This window comes from Danio rerio, chromosome 21 (assembly GCF_049306965.1).
Source record: "Danio rerio strain Tuebingen ecotype United States chromosome 21, GRCz12tu, whole genome shotgun sequence".
NCBI lineage: Eukaryota > Metazoa > Chordata > Actinopteri > Cypriniformes > Danionidae > Danio > Danio rerio.
This window is the reverse complement of record NC_133196.1, coordinates 39,124,353-39,148,728: the sequence shown is the minus strand read 5'-3', so window position 1 is coordinate 39,148,728 and position 24,376 is coordinate 39,124,353. Positions and strand designations below refer to the sequence as shown.

General features: G+C 37.6%; 1 protein-coding gene across 2 annotated transcripts in view; it reads left to right on the top strand.

Annotated features, from left to right (window-relative positions):
* The window catches only part of si:dkeyp-23e4.3, a 146,054-nt gene that overhangs the window by 79,545 nt on the left and 42,133 nt on the right, over nt 1-24,376 (top strand). The window lies entirely within an intron of this gene.

Here is a 24,376-nt window from a genome sequence, read left to right as displayed (position 1 = left end):
AAAATAATAAATTAATAAATTTTAATACTTCGTATTCAAATGTTAACCATCCAAAAACACTGATTCTACATTATCTTACATTAAATATTTTAAAGACAAGGGTGTTGTGTGTAAATATTACACACAAAAATTTTTAACTGTGTAAATAAGGGTTATATCCATCTGTGTAACACATAAAAAGCCTATATACAGAATTATGTTAAGGCTATAGCCCAGTCTTAATTAAAACTTGATATAAATATAAGCCAGATCTGGAATCAGCACCGCATCTGGAATGTTCCTGCTGATTAGAAATCTGCTGTCAAATTTATTTTAGCACTGCTAAAATAAATTTAGTTTGACAATGGATGATCAGACTGTACCTTTTGGTTCTTGCAACACATTTAAAAAAAAGTTGGAACAGTAAAGCATTCATCACTATGTAAGTTTGCCTTTACTTTTCACAACACAAAGTATCTTTAGGGACTAAATATGTTTGGTGTTTAAGTCACCAAGTGAAAAGTGTTTAATTTTGTCCCATTCTTTCTGCAAACAAGTCTTAAGATGGGCAACAGTAAGGGGTCTTCGTTGTTGCATTTTGTTGGGCTTCAAAATGCGCCACACATTCTCTATTGGAGACAGGGTGGGGCTGCAAGCAGGCCAGTCAAGTATCCTCATAACCTCTATCCTCATCCTCCAAAGCCAGGACTTTGTAATGTGTGCAGAATGTGGTTTTGTATTGCCCTGTTAAAATATGCATAGGCGTCCCTGGAAAAGAAAGCAGCATTTTGTGCTCCAAAATCTCTATGTATTTTTCAGCATTAATGATGCCATCACTGAAGTGCAAGTTACCTTTGACAAGGGCACTGACACAACACTGTTAAAATAACACTGAAGCAGAGTTAAAGTTTTGAATGAACTAAGAATAATAAACTCCTTCTGTTAAAACTAAAGAAAAACACAAAACTACAACCAAATTCAGTCACAACTTGCAGATTATGGTTGTCATGCTGTTCACACAAACATGGGTTTTGTCTAAATTGCAGCTTTTTTTACCAAGCAGCACAGTATCAGGTCACTGAAACCCACATTTTTGAAAACTGTTGTCAGGGTGTGCTCTAATTGAAAATTGAGAAAAAAAAAAAAAAACATAGTCGTTTACAAAAATACCTGTGTACGTGTGGACATGGCATTAGGTACTTAACTGAAAACTTAAATCTCTCAAAATCTCAGCTTATCAAGATCATTAAACAACTCCACAAACAGAATCAGCAGCTTTACTTATTACTAGCTGTCTGACTAATTCAGTCAATGTCTACAACAGTCTAGTGAGATTTACTGAAAATATTTTTGTTTGATGACTTTTTTCATTTATCTTTTTGACACACAGCAGTCTGTTGGGGGAAACTAGTGCATGTTTATTCACTTTAAGACGAATGGATTAGTTTCATATTCATGAAATTATATGATAGATCATTTTCGGGGGCTTCATTTTAAATGGTTTTCTAATTGTACACATAATACATGTGTTTATGCATGTGCGAACTTTTAAAAGCAGTTGTTTTGATTCAGAATGCCAAATGTTCTTACAACATATTTGCCCACAGTCAATTATAGTTGTTGCATATTCAAATACAAAAAAAAAAAAATCAAAAACCTGGAGAAAATAAATGTAAAACATGTTCATATAGGACACTATTAACAAGGCTACATGCATGAAACCATGTTTTTTTTAAATGGGCACAAATGGGTTAATGGGTCAGTTTTTACTTTAGAGGAAAATTATTTAGCAGATATTAAGTCATTGTTTTGTGCTAAGTAATAATCACTTAACACTACTTCATCAATATATGAATGTGGTTTGGACCCAGTGCATCGTTATTTAGAAATCTGACACTCTTAAAACCTTCAAATGGTTTACAATTACATTCGGGCAACACACTACATTTTCCTTCTTCTTGCAGATTGAAGAGTGAGTTAATCAAAAGTCGGCCTAACGAAGACATACAGTCCTTGTTACTCAACAGCTTTTATAAATGACTCTATTTTTCAGTTTGGAAATGATATTCTGGCATTTAGCACACTTAATACAGTACTTTAACAGCATATATTATGACGAATTTCATTTAAAACGTTGCTCAAAATAAATAGAGGCACAATTCAGTTCTTCATCCAATTTACACAAGAACTCAAGGATAATATATTGTTTCTGCAACTTGGCGTTCAATGATACTATTAGCGCCTTCTTAAAAAAAAGGTTAAAGCATTTCAGCATTTTTTATTTCAAGGGAGTTAGCTGTCCTTGGGAGTTGGCCGTGTACGTTCCTAAAAAAAGCATTAAAGATTTAATATATCTGCTGGATGTGTGTATTAAATCTGGCAGTTTAAATATGGTTCTCCATTAACACTTCAAAACAGGATTATGAATGACCAATAACCACGAGGAGTAATTTTTCCTCTGAAATATCAGTCATCTTCTTATCAAAGGTTTATGGAGCCCGTGAGGGTTCTGCGATATTATTTTGGAGCGCCGCTCTAGTCCTGTCAAACACAATTAGTGAGAGACGAGTCGGAGTGATTCACTTGAGCTCGCTCGAGTTTTGTTACAGTCAAGAGCAATCATCTCCTTGATGCTTGTTGCTGCATCTCATGGACGTCTATCCTTTACATAACGTTCCTCATTCATTACTGTCCGTGTCCTCAGACAGTTACTTATCTTTCCGTTACTGTCTCTCTCACCTTGGGACTAAACAGGAAAAGGCAGGGCGCGGGGCCTGAGGGCAGGACTTGGTTAATCAGGCAAGGATTTCCTCTTGAGACAAACTTCTATAAAGGGTAATTTCACCGCTCAAGATCACAGAGTTGGGTTTCCATCATTACATCCTGAGTGTCACTGACCAATCTCAGCTCATAAATCAACATATCCATGCTCAATGAGGGGCAAACCCTTATTTGGCAAGCTTCTATACACAAACAGAAGTACAAAAGGCTTTTGATTAAGGAAGAACAAGGTCAAACTGGGCATCCGATACAGATGCCTGAGCCAACTCAGCCAACTTCTCTCAATGTGGAGGAACAACTCCGAGCACCTTCAGGGTGACAGAGCTCCTCTCCCTGTTTATAGGGGTGTGTCCTGCCACTCTGTGAAGGAAACTCATTTTGGCCGCTTGTATACGAGATATTGTTCTTTCGGTCAAGACCCAAAGCTCATGACCATGGGTAAGAGTAGGAACAAAGATTGACAAGTAAATTGAGAGCTTTGCCTTTCTGCTCAGCTCCTTCTTTACCACAACACACTGGTACATCGACCACATTACTGCTGCCGCTGCACCAATCCACCTGTCAATCTCATGTTCATCCTTCATTTACTCATGAACAAAACACTGGACCAGCTCTATATCCTCACCAGGGTGCTCAAGGGTTCATGGGAGTATGCTCAACCAGTCCACATGTGTTTTTTTATGTGGACTTTGAAAAGGCTTTCGACTGTGTCCCTTGGGGCATTCTGTGGCAGGCGCTCTGGGAGTATGGGGTCAGAAGTGCTCTGTTAAGGTCTGTCTGGTCCCTGTATGAACAAAGCAGGAGTTTAGTTCGCATTGCTGGCAATAAGTCAGACTTGTTTCCAGTGCATGTTGGACTCTAGTGCCCATCGTCACTAGTCCTGTTTGTAATATTTATGAACAGAATTTCTATGCACAGCCTTGGGCTGGATGGGGTCTGGTTCAGGGACCACAGGATTTCATCTCTGTCATTTGGAGGCAATGTTGTTCTGTTGGCTTTATCGAACATGGACCTTCAGAATGCACTGGGACGAATTGCTGCCAAGTGTAATGCGGGTGGGATAAAAATCAGCTTCTTGAAGTCCAAGGCTTCACCAGAAAAAGGTGGCTTGCCATCTCCAGGTTAGAAAAAAGCTCTTACCCCAAGTGGAGGAATTCAAGTATCTTGGGGTTAATTAATTCATGTTGCATAATTACCTTGACCTATCCCTTACACTTTACCCCACCCTTTAAACAAACTCACACCTGTCCTTAAAAACCTTCCATAACCTTAACAATATCCCACTTCAATAAGCCAATAAATGTTGTGCAATACAATATAAACACACTGTACATATTTTTCAATTTAAGTAGTAGTTAATGCCACTTAATATACAGTAAAGTGCTACCCAATGAGATCACACCTTCACAAGTTTCACCTGCAGGTGACACCACAACTAGATCCATTTAGAAATCCAGAAGTTGTTCAGTTTTTGCATCAAAACACTTTATATTCAGTTTAGTCATTAAACAGTCCCAAATATGCAGTCAATGTTAAATTCTTCCCAATTTAAGCACACCTCAACGATCAAACAGAGTCACTAAACAGATGTCTGTCCTCTGTGTTTCAGAAAAGTTAAGATGTTGATGTTCTACTGCAGGGGATTTTCAGGGTGTAGCAGATGGACGCGATTTGTAACCTTTGAGTAAATGACGCCAAAGTACATCACTGATGGTTTACAAAATTACAGATGCATTCTAATTAAACATCATGCTTAAAGTAACCATACTATTACAGAACTTACTGAAGTGTTGGCTAGCCAGAATGCCTGTTAATTATGCCATATCAGCAGCTGAGGATTAAACATGGTCCTGTAGTGTTATCTGAGATTGCAGCATTTGGCAGTGTGCCTTATGGAGCACAAGGTGGTGCAAGTAGGAAAGACACTGTAAAGTGCACTGTAAAAAATATCCATAAATTAGCTGTATTTTGTGGTTAATGTTTTCATTTATTTTATTAATTATTTATGCTTTGAATTACATTATGGGACCTTGATCATTCTTCCAACAACTTTTAACCTCGAAAAGTTGGAAAAAGTGACTTTTATTACCATTTTTAATAGTTTGATGTGATATATGGTCTTGGGTTGGTGCTGTATGGTACAAAAACCTTTAATCTGCCTACAATAATAATGCCTACATGTTTTTTTTTTTCTGTATTTCTCTATATATGGGTTCTTAAGCAATATATTATTTAAAAATAAATAAAATGTCAATAAAAGTTACTTTGTTAAACTGCAGAGATCCCATAACGTGATTCACAACCGTAAATAAATAAAGCTGCAAAATAAATAAATAAATAAATAGAATAGTGAAAAAAGTGAAGCGCTATGAATACTTTCCGGATGCACTGCATCTTGTAAAATGTGCTTAATTTTTATTTTTTACAATGTTAGCAGAGCTTCAAATAAGACTAGCAGTGACCTTGAAATTTGGATAAATTGTAGGTTGTTTTCTAAATTTGACATTTATCTTTCATTGAGGTTATTTCTGTATAAAAAAAAGATGAGGAATCTGTGCATGTACAGTATACACATGCAGGTGAATAAGTGTTTAAAGTTTTTGGCACTGCTGACTAAAGCCAGCAGGAAATTATGCAAAGCTGATTCTCAACAGTTTGCATACACTGAGCTCAAACTGTGCACACTGGCTCCAGGCCCCCTGAGAGTCAGGCAGCTGGCATTACGACTCAAGAGGAGAAACAAACACTCACTCACTCACTCTTCCTTTCTCTGTGTTCTTCACTGTTTGTGGAGCGTTTGAATGCAACAACCTCTCAATTGCTGCGATTCTGCCTTTTCCCTCTAACATGGAAGTAGACATTAAGCTGAATGTGTGAAGTGCTGTCTCAGGGCCAATTTGGGAAAAGTCCTCACAATGTGTAATTTGAATGTCTTGCACTCTGTAGCCAGGTTTCCATCCAAACGTGAAAAGAACCTTATTAAGTTAGCACAAAAATACAAAATAATCCCAACTGCGAATTAAAGGGGTCACACACCAGAAGCGCCATTCGGCGATGCGCAGCTTTGCGCCATGCAACGCCATGCATTTCAAAATTCTAAACATTGGTTTCTATGAAGGTACACACATCGGCTACGCAAGTCTGTGGCTGTCCGCAATGCCCAGCCATGACTCAGGATGTCAGGAATATCATGAAGTTGTTAGAGTGCCCAAATGTAGTATTGGTAGCCTAGCAACCAACAGTAAACAAGCAAACATTGGTGGCAGCTAATTAGTCACACAGGTGTGATGTTTGCTTTTTCATCTAATGTTTTGAGTTTATCTCTCATTAGTTTACCATAGTAGTCCAAAACCACCTCAAGCGAGCATACATTTTCTTTCCCTAATTAAGGGATTTATATTCAAATTGTGTTGTTTATATTATGGCGAGGCGACTTGACCTACAGATAGGGTCATAAAAATAGGCGTTTTTTTACCACAGCTCGTCTCATTTTATTTTCAGGTCAGCCGCAGCATCCTGGCCAAATTTCCTCTCATTGGAATTGAAATAAATGTTTTGTGCTTTACAGAACATCCACCAGGTGGCGCATCAAACAACAAACTTTACTGTACTGAATACATCATAACCTAATTTTAATAATAATAACTTATTATAATTCCTTACATTTATATAGCACGTTTCTAGATGCTCAAATTGCTTTACAATCTTCTCATTCACCACCAGTGTGCATCCACTTGGATGATGCGACGGCAGCCATATTGTGTCAGACTTCACCAGCTGATTGGTGGAGAGGAGACGGAGTGATAAAGCCAATTATGATATGGGGATGGTTAGGAAGCCATGATGAACAGAGAGCAATGGGCAAATATGGCGAGGATGCCAGGGTTAAACCCCTACTCTTTTTCAAAAGACATCTTTGGATATTTACTGACCACAAAGAGTCAGGACCTAGGTTTAAAAAGACAGCGCTCACTGAGCAAAATAGAGTCCCCTTCACTATACTGGGGTGTTAGGACAGGTTGAGCTCCCCCTGTTGGTCTCACTAACATCATTTTCAGCAGCAACCAATTTTTGCCATGTGGTCTCCCATCCAGGTACTGACCAGGCACGGGCTTGCTTAGCTTCAGTGGGCAAACATGTGAGAGTTGCAGAGAGCTAGTGGCAAGGTTTTAACATAAGCAGATTATATATATAACTACTGGCGCAGTGGGTAGTGCTGTAGCCTCACAGCAAAAAAATTGTTGGTTCCAGCCTCGGCTGGGTCAGTTGGCATTTCTGTATGAAGTTTGCATGTTTTCCCAAAGTTTGCGTGGGTTTCCTCCAGGTGCTCCGGTTTCCTAAACAGGTCCAAAGACATGTGGTACAGGTCAATTGGGAAAACTAAAATTCTCCATAGTGTGTGTATGTGTGAATGACTGTGTACGAATGTTTCCCAGTGATGGGTTGCAGCTGGAAGGGCATCCACTGTGTAAAACATATGCTGAATAAGTTGGCGTTTCATTCCGCTGTGGTGACCCCAGATTAATGAAGGGACTAGGCCGAAAAGAAAATTAATGAATGAAGGAAACACACACACTATCTATGATTTTTAATTAACAGAACATCAACGTTGAACGACTGAAATAAAAACACACATTGCCTAAAACCAACAGTCAATTTTTTTTATTTAAACAATGAAAATAAATAAAATGCAAAAAAAAAAAGTGCGACCAGTAGTTACGCCAGACCATACCTGTGTGTTCGATGCAGAAGTATAATGCCTCATTCAGAGTAGCAGCGACTTTATAGCTGACTGTTGGTGGCGACCTGCTTCAAACGTAGGAGTGTGTAGGTATAGCACGAATAGGTCTTTTTTACAAATGGCCTAAATATAAATAGCCTTTCCTAAACCATGCTTACGTATGGATCGTCACCCACCTTCTTAATTAAAAATGTAATTTCGGTGGAAAAACTTAAATTCTTTATTAAGTTTAGAGTGTGGAGCAATAGAATGTCGGTCCACAAGAAGATAAACATCCGCTGAGGTAAAACAAGAGGTAGTGAAAAAGTAAAAAAAAAAAGAGTTTGCGTGTATGTGTCTGACAGATACTTGTGTATCTGACTCCATTCACATATTGCTCTGGCCGGAAGTGTCGATAAGCAACTATCACTGTAACGGACGTGCGTTCGGCCATTCGTGAAAAAGGCCTATATGACCGGGCCCTGAGCTGGCTGAGAGAGTATTACGTGAGCTGTATTGGTGTTCCAATTGGCTGTCGCTCAAGAAAGTTCATTAGCACAAAGTTTAAGGATTCTCAACTTTGTCGTGATGCTCAACACGCCCACCTGGTCGCCAACAGTCGCTGTCGCTTGCGTAGACAGAGGTCGCCAGAGATTGCTCACTCTGTGTTAAAATGAACAGTTGCTTGAAGCTTTGCCGCTACGAGTCACTTGTAGCTTAAATGAGGCTTTAATCAGCCTTGATAGAGCAGGGTCACGTGACTCCACGTGGTAGGGAAAGTAACTGAAAAAATTGAACTGGTAAAATTTGATCGATTATTGGTTCTTAATGTCAATTTTGATTACTTTCCGATCAATCGGCCAGCCTTAGTTTCTAGCACTTGTTTATTTTGCAATACTTGATGAAAATGACAGAAAAGCTAAATCCAGCTTGTTTTCTAAGACACAGCATATAATGCAGTACAATACATTTTATGACATGTTGTGGGTGTTGCAAAGCATTTTTGGATGCAGTGAACGTAAAAGCATTCAGTATCACTTCGGGACCAAAAGTAGGCTTGTTAACTCCTACACGGAAAGTCCTGCATCTTCATTTAAGCATATTATAAAACCACAGGGAGAACATCAGCTTGATGATTTATACACCACAACATTACATCAATTATGATTCACAGGACCTTGTTGTTCCTATGCACAATCATTTCCCGTGATGGACTAAAAAGACTATTTTTGTCCCTGATACCAGCAACAGAACTGGCATGGGGATTTCCTGATAGGAACACTCTATAACTCAGGAACAGAACACAGTGACCTTCATGCTAACACGGTCAAGCGTTTTCCACTCCACTGGCTACAACAACAAGAACAACCAGATAACTTGTTAAAGCCTGCATGTGTCCAAACAGAAACCACTGTTATATGTGTGTAACCACTTTCAAGTGATACCTGATTGTGCTGTACTTTCCAAACCCAAACTTTGAGCCAGCATCAAATGGAGATTTGATGTTTCAAAGCTACAACATAGCCACAATAGCACAAAATTAAATAAAAAATATATATAATTTTTAATAACAAAACAATTATCACATTATTAGCTTAAGCCATAATAAAAAAATAACTATTTATTTATTTATTTATTATTCACAGCTGTTTTCTTTTTATTTAGACCTTTATTTAGAACGCATTTGGGAAAACAATATGGGATCTGCTTTGATAATGTAACTTGAAAAAAAAAAAAAGACTTGCATTGACAATTTTAGCAGTCTAGAGGCCACAGGCGGAGCTGCCCCCAACTGTTCAGCGGCATAATACTGTATAATGAAAAGAAAATCAAACACACATAGTCTCAAAATCCTTTTGTATGAGGAACTACTTTCTTCTGCCACTTATTCACATCTGCAGGTAACATCAGAACAGCTTCACACACATCACTTTAAAGCTAGTATTTGAATGATCCTCTAGCGTAATGTCTAAAGTGATGACAAAACAGATAATTTTTCTCACATTTTAAGATTATAAGACTGAACAGCATGAAGTGCCATCAGTCTACAGAGATTTCCCAGTAGCAATCAGGATATCACAATAATTAACCACGAAAAAAGCCAAAGCAAAGCAAACACTGCCAGTTTCTGTGGCATAAATTCAGCACTACAAAATACAAAAGAGAGAGATCGATTTAGAGTGTCACTTACCTGATTTATAATGATTTGTTAAGCTATAGTTTGAAAATGCAGTTTTTTCTCTTCAGAGGACTCATTTGTTGCCATCTTGTGGCAGAATGTCAACCATCACTTTCTTTGGTCTGCTCAGACAGGCTGATGGCAGCTGATGCACTGATTCCAAGGCTCCGAAATTATAAATATTTTCAAAATAGGCACTATCCTTATAAATAAAGTTGCAATCTAAACAACCACATTCTCCCCTGAAAAATCCTCAAAAGTGCATTATTTTGTCTAACATCAGCATTATTTGTCAAACTGTATAGTGTCCTCTGCTTGACGCTGTTTGTTTGTATGTGTTTTTTGCTAAATTTCACACAGCTTTCAGCCAATCAGAATCAAGAAAAACATAGAACTGTTGTATATTTCTATCTATCTATCTATCTATCTATCTATCTATCTATCTATCTATCTATCTATCTATCTATCTATCTATCTATCTATCTCTTTGTCTGTCTACAAAAGATTTGTCTATCGAGTATTGCATGAAAAATAAATTCAGTTTGAACATTATTCTATATCTGGTCAGTGGTTCAGAATGACTGAATCAAATTTGGTAATGTAAATGAGTGTATTGAGCCACATTTACTTTAGTTAATCCTACACAAAGAAGAGATAAAATGGTGAAGTGTCATAGTATCATAACGGTAAATTTAATTTGATTAAATTTCAAAGCAACCTTTAAGTCAGAATTTTCCAGAGGCATGAAATTATTAGCACATGTACTACACTACACATGTTTCTCAACCCCAACTTCCAGCCCCATATACCCCCATATTATTATTTTTTTTTTTTGGCAAAAAAAAAAATTATAATAATTTAACAAAATTAAATATAACACATAAAAAATAAATAAATAAATAAATAAATAAATAAACAAATAATTTGTATAAACCCAGAATACACTTTCCAAAAAACACAAAATGTCGAGCTACTAAAACCCACCCCACCCCTGGGACCAAAGCTTCTGCAGTACTGTTGGTGTGACCTTCACCATCTTGGTTTTTAACCTACACAATTAAGATAGAGGAGAAGGGGAGACCAAATCTTTTCAAATTTTATCAATAAGTTATTTTTTAAGAAATCCATAAGAAATCTGTTGCTTTCCAAATGTGCTAATTTAGTTAATTCTTCCAGCCAAGATTTAAATGATGGGGATTCTGTTAATTTCCAAAACCTTAGCACCAGCTTCTTTGCCACAATAAGGCTGTAAGACAATAGTTGTTTTTAAGAATCCTGGAGTTATCTAATTTTATCTGAAATTCCGTATGGCCAAAAGTGAGTCGAAAACTAATTCACAATGTAAAATTTTAGATAGAGTTTAAATATTTCAGCACAATAAGAACAAATTCCTTAGCGCTCACATTTCATTTTGAAACAAAAAATTCAAAAATACATTCTCTCTTTTCACCCCTAAAGGGAAAATAGCTGTAAAAGTTATTTTATTTTTCTCTTTTTTCCTCCATTTAATGATTACTCTTGTTCTGAGCAGAGCTATTTTGACAGTTAGAGATAATTACAGCTCTGTTTAAGATTTGTTGTGTATACAGCCTGGCATTTTGGAATTGTCAGACTTGTCAAATCCCTTTAAGAAGAAGTGCATCTGAGAGGAAGAGTCATTCGGTGAGCGGAGCTGGCACAGACGCGACTATACCCCCTCGTAAAATCATTCCGGCTCAGCTCACATAATTGTGTGTTTTCGGACGAGCTGACGTGAACTAGCGTTGACAGAACTATCAGAATGTTTCATTTCTAAACAACACAACATGCTAGTTTACTCCGGTTGCAGCTTTCCGCATTCATTAAAGGCCAAGACATCTGTTTGATCAAACGGTGCCGAGCCCACGAAAGAATGGCTTGGAAAAAGCAGCTGTGAAAATGGACATTGAGATTTGCAGTTTTATACAAAGGAACAGATGGTTGACAACCGTCATCCATGAGCAGCTTAAAATCAAGGGCCCTGTAGCCCTTATAGTGCAGCTTGAGGGAGCAGCCATTTGTGGAGGTGTCCGAACATTCTTAAGTGCACTCAGTCAATCCCACAATGCGCCCCAATATTGAGTGTACAACCCATGTAGAACCCAGCAGCTAGAAAATAATGCACTGTGAGAGCTCAAGCATGAATACATTTCCACATCTGACTACGAGATGGCATCCAGCTTCTTAACAAAGTAAAACTTAAATGAAATAATGTTTTAACATAACAAAAAACAAAATTATAGTTTCATTTCAAACAGACAGCCTAATAAGTTTTAAATAATAGGCTCTGACTAAGAAGTTTAAAAACTAATCTGTCTGAGGGATTTATAAACCAGCATAATTAACCTCAAAATCAACTATAATTGTAAGTCGCTTTGGATAAAATCGTCTGCTAAATTACTAAATGTAAATGTAATGTAAATGTACTAGGATGTTTGACTTAAAACCATTGTAACTGTAAAAGGAACTATGGTTTTACAACGGCATTTGGAGAAAACTCAGCAGACAAAAGACTTTATAAGACGTTAATATTAGATTAGAATTAGATTGTGACGTCTGGTGACCAAAATTCAATGTCTGTCCAGCGTCTAAGGACAATGTTATTTTGATGTCAAATAAGGAATGTAATATATTTGGTTGATTTTAGGTTGTGCTGGAAATTGACCATTGTCCAGCCAACATCTGAAACTAACATCTTATTGATGTCAAATATTGACATTTATTTGTCAGGTATGGCATCCAATATCCAACATCTGATACATGTCATCAAGCTGTAACATCTTTAGATGTTGATATTTGGTTGATTTTAGGTTGTGTTTGAAAATCACCATAATCCAACATCCAGCCAACATCTTAAACTTATTTCATATTGATGTCAAATACTGACATTTATTCATCAGGTATGGTAACCAAAATTCAACGTCCAATAAACGTCATAGTAGTGATGTCCATATAACATCATTAGACATTGATATTTGATTGATTATAGGTTGTTTTGGAAAGTCACCAAAATCCATCATCTTAAACCAATGTCATATTGATGTCAAATACTAACATTTATTCGTTAGGTATGGCATCCAAAATCCAACGTTGGATACAAGTCATAGTGGTAACGTCCACACAACATCTAGCTGTAACATCTTTAGAGGTTGATGTTTGGTTGATTTTAGGTTGTGTTGGAACGTGACTATTTCCCAGAGATGGGTTGTGGCTGGAAGGGCATCCACTGCGTAAAAACTTGCTGGATAAGTTGGCGGTTCATTTCGCTGTGGCTACCCTGAATTAATAAAGGGACTAAGCCGACAAGAAAATGAATGAATGAATGAATGGAACGTGTCTAAAATCTAACGTCCAGCCAACATCTTAAACTTACTTCATATTGACGTCAAATACTGATATTTATTCATCAGGTATGGTAACCAAAATCCAACGTCTGACAGACGTCACAGTGGTAACATCCATATATCATCATTAGACATTAATATTTGGTTGATTTTTAGGTTGTGATGGAATGTGACCAAAATCCAACATCGAGCCAACATCTTAAACGTCAAATCCTGACATTTATTCATCAGGTATGGCAACCAAAATCCAACATCCGATAGACATCATTTTGGTAATATGCACACAAAATCAAGTTGTAACATCATTAGACCTAGATATTTAGTTGATTTTAGGTTGGACGTTGGACATCGATTTCAGCATAAAAATGGGTTCTGAAGTCAACCCGATTTTTATTTTCCAAACTAAATGCAACATCTCAACTACATTGAGGTTCAACGTCAATCTGACGTCATGTTGATGTCCTGTGCCCGCTTGGTAGTAACTACAAAGCAATGTGTGCTCAAGCTTTATTTGTAGAAAATCGTGTTATTTTTTCATATATCTTACCTACTCAGCTAAGATGTAAACAACTATCATATTCCCTAGTTCCTCTGAAGGCCTGCTGTAAGAGGCTCTGATTGGTCAACTAACATAATGTGCTGTGGTTCACAGATCTGCTCCATGTCACCAGAAAGTACCACTACTAGCACACGCTTTGCCTCTGCTGTGTAAATACTGTCAGTCAGGGTAGCTGTTAGCCGTATCAGTTTAAACCTGAATCAGACAGAAAATGAAGAGAGGACACAGCTGAACCTCATGCCTGCTCGCTAGAATAAAATCTGAGAAGTGCCTTTTACATATATTCGGACTAAGCAAGTGTAAGTAATATAAACATTCACATATCTTTTGCGATGTAGAATGCAGAGAAAGCTGCCATATAAAGAGACACTGAAGATTTTGGGTGTTTACAGCGGTTTGGTGTGAATAATGTGAATTTGTAGCTAAATTGTTAACGGTGCCAAACAGCATTTCTTGTTGGTTACATCCTTGTTTACGTCCCTATACAACATACTGTAAACTTGACGCTAGAAACTGTGCATGTAATAGATCAATTTTAACAAATAAAAGTACTTGCTGGTTATGGCTCACAAGTTTTTCGCTGAATCCAGTGATGAACTGGGAGAAATTCTGGAAGCTCTCGTTTGTCTCAGTCATGGTTTCTGCAATGTTATCATTTATTCCTACAATATCACTATAGTACAACCATAGACTCAAATCCATATAGTCAAAAATAAAAACATGGTTAATTAATTTTCATATGACATATTCCTAGATTAATGTAGGGATTTATACTGTAAATAAGGGTATAGGGCATACCTGTCAACCCTCCCGTTTTTCCTGCTATCATCCTGTAAAGGTATTTTCTCTTATTTGTTCCATATTTTCAGTGTTTCTCTGAAGGGTGGCAAATAAACATTAAAGAGCCGAGCCTCCCTATACGAAACCCATACTGCAGAACCACCAGGGGCTGGCCCTTGCTCTTAAATGTGAGTCTGTTCTGTGCTTTTGCTTTGTTTAGGCACGAAAACACTTAAAAAAAATATATAAAAATGGCGCGATTCCCCTTTCTGAAAAAATTCATATAATGGTGCATGACTGTCTGCTGACGCGCTCCACAGTGATAAATAGACGATGTTTCCTAAACGGATTCTATACACGCGATTTGAAGAGGAGTGAAAGCTCAGGGATTAGGTGCATGTTTAAACCATAGACTGTAAAATATAGGGATATAGTATCCATGACGTCACCCATAGGTTTCTAAAGAGCGCAAAAGAAGCCACAAGTAGGCGCGGCCAACCGTCGCCATTTTGTTCGCGCGTCATCACACCCACGGCGGGATACCAAACAAGGGCAAAGAGGCGGAGAGTGAGCGGAGCTACAGACACCTGCTAGCATTTAGCTTGGACCTGGTTCAGACACACTTTACTTTGGGAGAAATGCTTAATACTTTATCACCTGTGACTCGTTTGTATTCTGACCACTTGTGCTTGGTTGTATACTATATCAATAAAGTGTTTAGACTTTCAAAAACACTGCGTAATACATTGAGCCACTAAACATTGGTCTTATGACGTTTTTCAACAGGAAGAAAACGCAAATTACTTCCAAACACTTCAGATATAGTCTGTGTTAGTTAATGTAAGACTATTGATGAAATCCAGCATAACACTGTATGACAACGCTTCAGATGACGGTTCTAGAGCCTACAGCTAATCAATCTGACAGATTCTGGATTGCATTACAGCTCTAAATATAAATATAAACAATAAATGATCTTAAATAAAACAAATACATGTATAGAGATGGTACATAAGTATATAACTTTACTCACATGGGAAACGGAGGCCACGTGAATGGTTGGTAAGCAATTAAGTGCACTTAGCATGCCATGCCATCTAATAATTGTAGGAAACAAGTCCAAAAGGCAGTTGACTGTGTAAAGCCACATAAAACAACACAGAAATATGATAAATATGCCAAGTTCAGTGGCTAATCTGCAGGATTCAGCTGAGGTGAGGTGACGGCGACCAATGAGACCTAGCTGTCACTCAAGTGGCCATTCCCTTAATTATGCAAACTTAATATAACTTAATATAAAGGAAACGGATGAGTTATAAAAAAATTCACCCCCCTCATAGTTGTCATGAAGGGTAATATTAGCTGTATTAACCAAAATCTTTTTTGTACCAGGCTGTAAACACCTTTTTTTTCTGCTGTAAAGTTGGCCATTCTAACAGTGGGCTCAATTGAAATTTGCTCTATTTTGGAGCCAGGAGCGGCCAGGACTAGCGGAATTTCGGATGAATTGCAGTTTTAGTAACATCCGTATTGGCTTCCTGAGGGAGAGCGGGAGGTTGCCGCTTGGTTTAAACAGACATCTAAAGGTATCGATCTTGGTGTTTTTCTTTCAAACACAACTAATTTAGTCTTAAATGACCATAAAAAGTTAGGAAAGCAGTCGAATGTCTTCATTATTTTGTTAGATGTGTGCATTTTAAAGTGACACCTGTTATTTAATGTAAGCAAACGAAAAAAAATCTAAATAAATAAGAGATTCATTTGTTGCTCTTTAATCAGAATGTAAAGTAATACAGTGAAGAAACGGCTAATGAGATTTGATAGCTTGATTCTATTTCATTATAACAGCTATTCATTTTAATAAGCTGAACTGTTTGCTAATGTATTTGCTGCTAATTTATATATTTATTTTTTCTTTTGTAATTAATAATAATAAAACATATCACTGACCATTTAACTGTTTATTTACAATCAAACAGCTCCAAAGGAACATATTTAGTAATTTGGGGATTGTTATTAATTATTAATTATCTGATCTTCTGAATTTCTAATCCAGCAAAAGTGTCAAAGCAAACATACTGTTGTAAATGTGTGGCTGCATTGTAAAAAATCTATCATTTTACACAATTGATTTGTGTTTGGACAACATGAAGCAATTAAATTAACTTATTAGTTTTTACATATTTAAGGATTGAACAAAACAATTAAGTTTCCCCCAAAAATCCTCAACAATTGTGTTGTTTCAGCTCATATTACATAAATATTTTCAAAAGCATCAAACGTCATTTTTGGAGTGTGGGCGTTCTGGTGACCCCAAGATCACCCTTTAGGTTACACAATCGGGAGTACAAATAATGGATGACTACAGATTCATATTCACGCAGTGTTATTAAAGGCCGAGCCTCTTTTGTTTTGGTGATATTTATAGATCACTTCTTTTGTAAATGTGAGGAAGAGCTTTGAAAAGCATCCAGCTTGACACTGTGGCTGCCTCCAAGTCTCTCCAGTGGTATTTCCTATATTTCCGTGAGCGTTCTGCTCCAAGAACTGGCTGTCCTTCCTGTTCACGCACACTCTGCCATCGCAGCAGTGACTATCAGCAGTGCTTCCAAAGCACTGCGGCCCATGATCTGACTGCTGTGTAGTCATTCTCGGTAATAATCTTTTTCTGGTTCTGTGACTGTGACCTTCACGGAGGGCGGTGGAGATAGGAAATTAAGAGTGTGAAATACATTATCAAGATAATCCAGACTGCAGAGATGACTACTGTTTGAACCTCTTTTTTTATATCCGAGTAATGGCCCTGCAGAAGTGAGAGAGCCAGCTAATCAATCCTGAAGGAGAGATGCAGCGGGCTCGAGTCCAGATGCTTTCAAATGAGATTCAATTAGGACTGAATATTATTAGAGATTACATTAACAAGGGCTCAGAGCTGATCTGTGGCACTTAGTGTTTCCTGTGGCCTTGGAAGGTCTGGCAAAACACAGACAAACTCCAAGAGTCCAAGCGGCCCTCGGGTTTTATGCGGCACTAAATCAGGCACCTCAAGAACTTTGCAATCAGAACTTTGCAAAAAGGAAATGTTGTTTTACTCTTACTTCTCAAAGAGATCAAGAAACTCTCTTCTGAATGTTGTTGAAAGGTTTTGAGCATAGGATTCAGTGTAAACTACTTAACTATGAAACCAAGCCAGGCTCATTCTGATTACCTACTCTGGTGAACATTTCTGAAGAGAGGGAATTACGTCACAGGAGCTACGTTATTTATTTATTCTTTTCCATTTTTATATTCACAAATCCATCAGAGGCCACTGTTTACACTTTTTGAAAACTCAAATTTCTCGCAAGTGCCTTTTGAGCCTGCTGTTCTCACGCAAACCACCATAGACCGCTGTTGACTGACTGAGTGACCGACTGATAACCAGACGCACCCCATCACTAAATCTAACTGAAAGAGTTTTAAAAAGCATGACTGACCCGCCCACCCACTTCCCTAAACCCAAACAACAGTGTTTTCAATAGCGATCCAGAAAAGAAAATTCAGATTTTTATCACGTCTTCATATTTTACCACATTGTTACACTGTTGTTTACTTGTTTATTTAACTATTTTGCCTTTTGTTTGTGTCTTATCTGCTTTGTTGAACTGTTCTTCACCAGACTCGTGGTCAACTTTGCTGGACAAACTGGTAACAGTGGAAAACCTGTCCATACGTAGGTAATCAGTCAGCTGGTAAGTGCCGAAAAGGAATGGCATCATACCGCCCTGCTACATAATTTGGGATCTTCAGAAATGTATATAGGGCAACATTTTCAGAATGAGCCTATGTTGCAACAAACTGCACAATGCAAATGCATTTGTAACGCTTGCTAAATTAGCACGCTCACTGAAACAAAAAATAATGAATGAATAAAGAGCTTCAAAAACGAATACATTTACAGACATAGAAATGTTTGCCAATCGTTTTAGGTTAGAATATTGAATTTGTGGAATTAATTTTATTGATTAAATCACTGGATTTATTAGGTATGGGTTTAAGTAAAATGTTTGTTTGTTTAAATGTCTGATAATTTGTGAAGTTTTTTTATAAACTAACTTCGAGAGGATCACGTGCTTATGATTGCTTGCGGCTGGTCCTGCATTATCCAATTTATGATTCACCAATCAGACGATTCCTAAGCCATCATAAATACCCTAAGTTCTATATATCAGCCATCTTCGTTTTGGAGAATCCCTCCTTACACCCCTACTCCTCCTCATTTCCTAGATGGGTGGCACAGCTCTGGGCACTCTCCCGGGACAGCATGCTGAACAAGCTTTATAATCAATCATCAACTATGTGTGCACTCTTGAACAAACAAATATTGTTTTTTTTTTCTTTCATAATATGACATTTGTTTTGATAAAAAAAAATAATACTAATTGGGTTATTCAACCAAATATTGCTTTCTGAAGTTCTAAAGCCTTGGCATTGTTCTAACATAGGCTCATTCTGAAACATACAGTAGCACTATATAGATTTCTGGAAATCGTGAATTATGTATCCAGAGGAACTATGCAGCCTTTAAAATAAACGCTACTATGACGTCGTTCCTTTTCTGCCTACTTCAGTGAGGATGGCTCTTCCGCTGTTAGCAGTTTGTCCTGTGGCTATCGCGTATGTTTGAGAATTTGAGATGAAGAGCGGAGTTGACTGATGACGAGGTTCGAGTCTGGTGAGGAATGATTCCCGAAAGTCAAAAACAAAAAACAAAAAATTAAACAAGTAAATAAAAGGGTAAGAATGTGGTAAAATCTGAAAATGTGGTAAAATCAGAAGAGCTTGTGATGGCTTTTTTTGTGGATTGCTTTTCAAAACACTGTCGGTTGGGTTTAGGGAATGGGGTAGGCACTGGTCAATCAGTGCTTTTTAAACCCATATCGCTTGGGTTTAGAGAAGGGGGTGAGTGCGGGTAATCGGTCGGTCAGTCAGTCAGTCGAAAGCAGCCTCTGGTTGATTTACATGAGACCAGGTGCAAATGACACTCTCGCGACAGAAATTTGAGATCTGAAAATGCATACACAGCGGCCTCTGGTGTATTCACAAAAAAAAAAGCTGCAAAAAATGTAGCTCCTGGAATGTATTTGGCACTCTTCAGAAATGTATATAGGTGTACGTTATCAGATTGACCCTGGGTTGTATTATTGTAATGCTTAAAAATTTACAAAAACATGTCTTAAAACATGGCGACGCAGTGGCGCAGTAGATAGTGCTGTTGCCTCGCAGCAAGATGGTCAAGAGGGCGTTTCTTTGTGGAGTTTGCATGTTCTCTTTTGTGTGGGTTTCCTCCGGGTGCTCCGGTTTGCCCCACAGTCCAAAGACATGTGCTATCAGTGAATTGGGTTGGCTAAAATTGTCCGTAATGTATGAGTGTGTATGGATGTTTCCCAGAGATGGGTTGCAGCTGGAAGGGCATCCGCTGCATAAAACATGCTGGATAAGTTGGCGGTTCATTCTGTTGTGGTGACCCCAGATTAATGAGGGGACTGAAGCTGAAATGAAATGAATGAATGAATGTCTGAAAACATAGAACTTTTTTAGTTACTTTATGCAAAGTACAAGTGTGAAAAGTACAGGGTTCCACAAAATTCCTTCATATTGTCTCAACACAAATCAATTAAGTTAACTTGATTGTTCTTTTATTTAATAAACAATGTGTTGTCTAACAAAACGCAAGAATTGTGGTGATTTCAGCTCTTGAACAATCAGTCAAAATGATTTTTTGAGTTTGTAAATGATGTTTTTGTTTTAAAAACTGGATGAAATGTTAGGCTGATGAAATATTAATACAGTTAGGATAAAAAAAATTATAATATATTACGAGATATTTTACATTTTCGAGTAATATACAATATAAATTGTATTTAGGACTTTACATACTGTACACTGTGTTTCACACAGTTCCTTAATGTTGTCCAAACACAAATTATTTAAGTTAACTCAATTGTTTTTACAAACTTAAATTAATTAAACAAAAAAAATTATGTTGTCCCCAAAAAACCTCAAGAATTGTGTTTATAGCTCATTATGAATAGTTTGAACTAGCAAAAAGTTTATTTGAGAGTAGTATGCATTAAAAAATTACAAGTGCATATGTAAACGTAAACACTAAAAATATCAAAGACCAAGTCAGTTTTTCCAGTTTCACTTGCCTTGACAGACTTATGACACTTCTGAAACTATTTGACATGCAGCCAGAAAGGAAACTGCGCTGTTACATTGCTGCGTGTCTTGCCGCCAAATGCCTCCGTCACACCCTTCAGTGAGGGTGGGACAGGCTGGGGACTCCATGGAGCCAGGACGCATGTCATACCTTCCGCTAACTTATCACATGCGTTGTGATTCCATCCTCTTTCTTTCCGCTGGACACGGATATTTTTAATACAATACAATCGAAATATCTGCTCTCAACAATAAAAATAAACAGAAAATATAAATTCAGATTTAGCTATGTAGTAGGGCATGCTTTCTTAGCATTCAACCCTGCTTAAAAAATTACAGAAACTATCATACAATGTGGAAAAAATAAATAAATATGATTTACAGTAAAAGAAAAGGGCATTACATTTTCTAAAAAGTTAACACACATAGAACATATATTGTGACAATGCAATCTTAAAGCAATTCATTACTGTTTGATTTAGTGTCTATTTTGCTTTCATTTTTAACATCTCAAATATAATTTTTTGCATGATTTGCTCATTCCCCAATTATCGTTATGGTTAGGGGTGGGTTTTGGAGGCACTGTTTATTGTAGAAAGACAACTGTTTTATTTATCGTTATATCATAGTGGAGGCTTTGTGACTTTGTCCAGATTTCATGAGTTATATTTTGTATTTTCGAGTGCTTATCATAACATATTTCCCTATTTCTAATGGGTCTGCTATTGTCATTAATACATCACATTCATAATATTGTGTCACATTGTCTTTGCGATGTGCTGCGCATTCCTGAGCGCAGCGTTTCACGTTTTTAGAAGTAAAGAGGTGTTTGGTATGAATGAACCCTCATGCTGTGTTCACACCAGAGACAGCATTTTTGGTTTACTCGCTTCATTCGCCATTAAATTTGATTCATCAAATTAGCTTCATTTTCGCATCAAATTCACTTCACAATGGACGTGAAATCACGTCATGGGCAGGGCTTCTGTCTGCCCGGTGAATCTAGCTTTATTGCTTAATGGTTAACATGGATTTTATTGAGATACTAGTTGTGCTTTCTGTGCTTTAGGAAGGCTGAAAAACAGCATAGATTCATTCGGCACCTTCTTTCAGAGGTGCACCCAGCTATGTGAGTTCATCAACTCCTCCAGAAACTATACCTGGAGCATGAAGGCTTTCAGTGGTGCTTCAGAATAAACTAAGGCCAGTGTCATGAGCTGTTGTCCAGGGTCGGCAGGAGGATTTCTCCTCAGGACACCAACGACAGGCACTACATCATAATTACTCCCCTACAAGAGCAAGCTCCTGATTGGTTAACGGGGCACGAATGTCCAATGAACTTCTGATTTTCGTGATTTTTTTTGGAATCACGAAAAACATGCAAAGCACTCAATTCACGCCGTTTGCACGAATCACGTTATTTGTGCCGCAGAATATCTATACGTTTATTTCACACGGCCGCCATTTTAAAACACGAAGGCTGCTTTGGTTAGAAACCTGGAAGTATAGAATCAGCACTGTAAACATTACTACAACATGCTGTGTACTCCAAACCTCCAGCTCTTGCCGTGATTTCAAATTTTCAAAAAAGATTTCAAATTGCGCTACCATTGACAACAACAGAAAACAAATGCTCAGCTTGAGAAAAAAAAAAACCCTTAAGGTAAAAGTTTTTACATTAGTTTACATTATTCAAAGAAAAAAATTTATCGAATCTTTCAAAAAGTTTCACCTCTTTGCGACAAATGTAATTCATCAGATGCAGCTCTATCTCAGAATTGTATTTTTTGTTCTAAGGTACAGAATAATTGGAATGGAATTTTTGAAGTGCTTTCCGAGGTGTTGAAGTTGCATTTACAACCAGATCCAATGCTTTTAATACTGGAATTCTCTGAACAAATGCATTTGTTGTCAAATACACAACATAAAATGCTCTCATACTGTTTAACTACTGTCAAGAAGCTACTGTTTTCTCGCTTTATTCACCATTAAATTCGCTTCATTTGCACATCAAATTCGCTTCACTATAGACGTGAATTCATGTCATAGGCAGGGTTTCTGTCTGCCCGGTGACTTTAGCTTCGTTGCTAAATGGTTAACGTGGATTTTTTTTAAATAGTAGCTGTGATGTATGCGCTTTAGGAGGGTTGAAAAACAGACAATTCATTCGGCGCCGTGTCTGAGTCCATTAGATTTTTTTAGAGGTGCACCCAGCTCCGTGAGTCCATCAACTCTTCAACAAAGTATACCTGGATGATTGAGGCTTTCAGCGGTGCTTCAGACTGAGTTGAGCCCAGTTTGATAAGCAGTTGTTCCGTGTCAGCAAGAGAATTTCGCCCGGGGACACCAACAACAGGCACTACATCATAATCACTCCCCTACGAGAGCAAGCTTCTGATTGGTTAACGTGGCGCAATGTTCGCTAAAGTTCAGATTTTCCAATTTGAGCAAAACATGCGATATGAGGCATCTGTGTCTGGTGTGAACACAGGATTAGGGTGTGTATCGACCGAAGTTTTTGTTTTCGCAAATCCACCAGAGGTCGCTGTGTATGCTTTTATAGATCTCAAATTTCTCTCGCGAATGCCATTCATGCCAGCTATTCTCATATAAATCCACCAGAGCCCGCGGTCGACTAACTGACTGACCGACTGACTGACGAGTGACCGATATCACCACCAACCCCCTTCCCTAAACCAAACTGATGTTTTAAAAAGCAATCCAGAAAAAAAGCCATCGTCTGACTTTTATCACATTTTCAGATTTTAACATATTCTCACCCTGTTATTTACTTTATTTTTTGTTTTTGTTTTACTTGCTACCGTTCTTCACCAGACTCGAACCCTGTTGTCGTGGTCAACTCCGCTCTCCGTCTCAAGTCCGCCAAAGTACATGTTGAGCTACCAGACAAACTGGTAACAGCAGGAATGTCGTCCATACAGAGAGATAAGCTGTCAGCTGGTAAGACTAGGAAAAGGAATGGCATCATTCCACTCTATAGAGATTGTTTAAACGGCAAAATTCAGTCATACGGAATTCTGGCTACATAGTTCGCAATCTCTAGAAACCTATTTAAGGCTACGTTTTCAGAACGAGTCTATGTTGGGTTTTTTCCACATTAAAATCGCAGTCATATTTTACAGTGTAAAATTGTTAATGCTATTAAGGGTTATGATGGATATTGTAATGGTTTTAATGGAAGCTGTTGTCCCTTTGGATCTCTATTGATAATTGCTTGCTTTCTATTGGTAGAATACTAAAATCAATAATTCTTTATAAAGTACGTCCCTTTAAAATCTAATAGTTTTGATGGTTAAAATTTGATGGTTTGCTGTAATGTATTTAAAGTAAACATGAAATCAAAACTAACCATATTGATTTTATTGACCCACTAGTTTTGCAGTGAGCAATTCATCTGTGCATGTCATTAATCTAAAACTGTAATCCAAAACTGAAATCTGAGAATGCACTTCATGTTGGTTTTCAGTTAAATTCTCAGATTATGTCTGTCTGAGGTTTTGGGCATGGCCAACGTACTTAACCACAGCCCTCCAACTGTCAGTTTTGACATCTCTATGGCAACAAACAGAAATGGCGAGGAGGTCTCTGTCTGTAATTATCTGAAACCAACACAATCTCAAGGCAATTCGTAACTTTTTGATTTAGTGGCTAATTCATATGAATTTGTACAATCTAATTTGTGCAATTTAGTACAATTTCCCAATGACGGTTGGTTTTAGGGGTGGGGTTAGGTGCCACAGCTTATTTTTAAAATTGTACAATTTCGATCGACTGAACTCTAGCCACTAAACTGA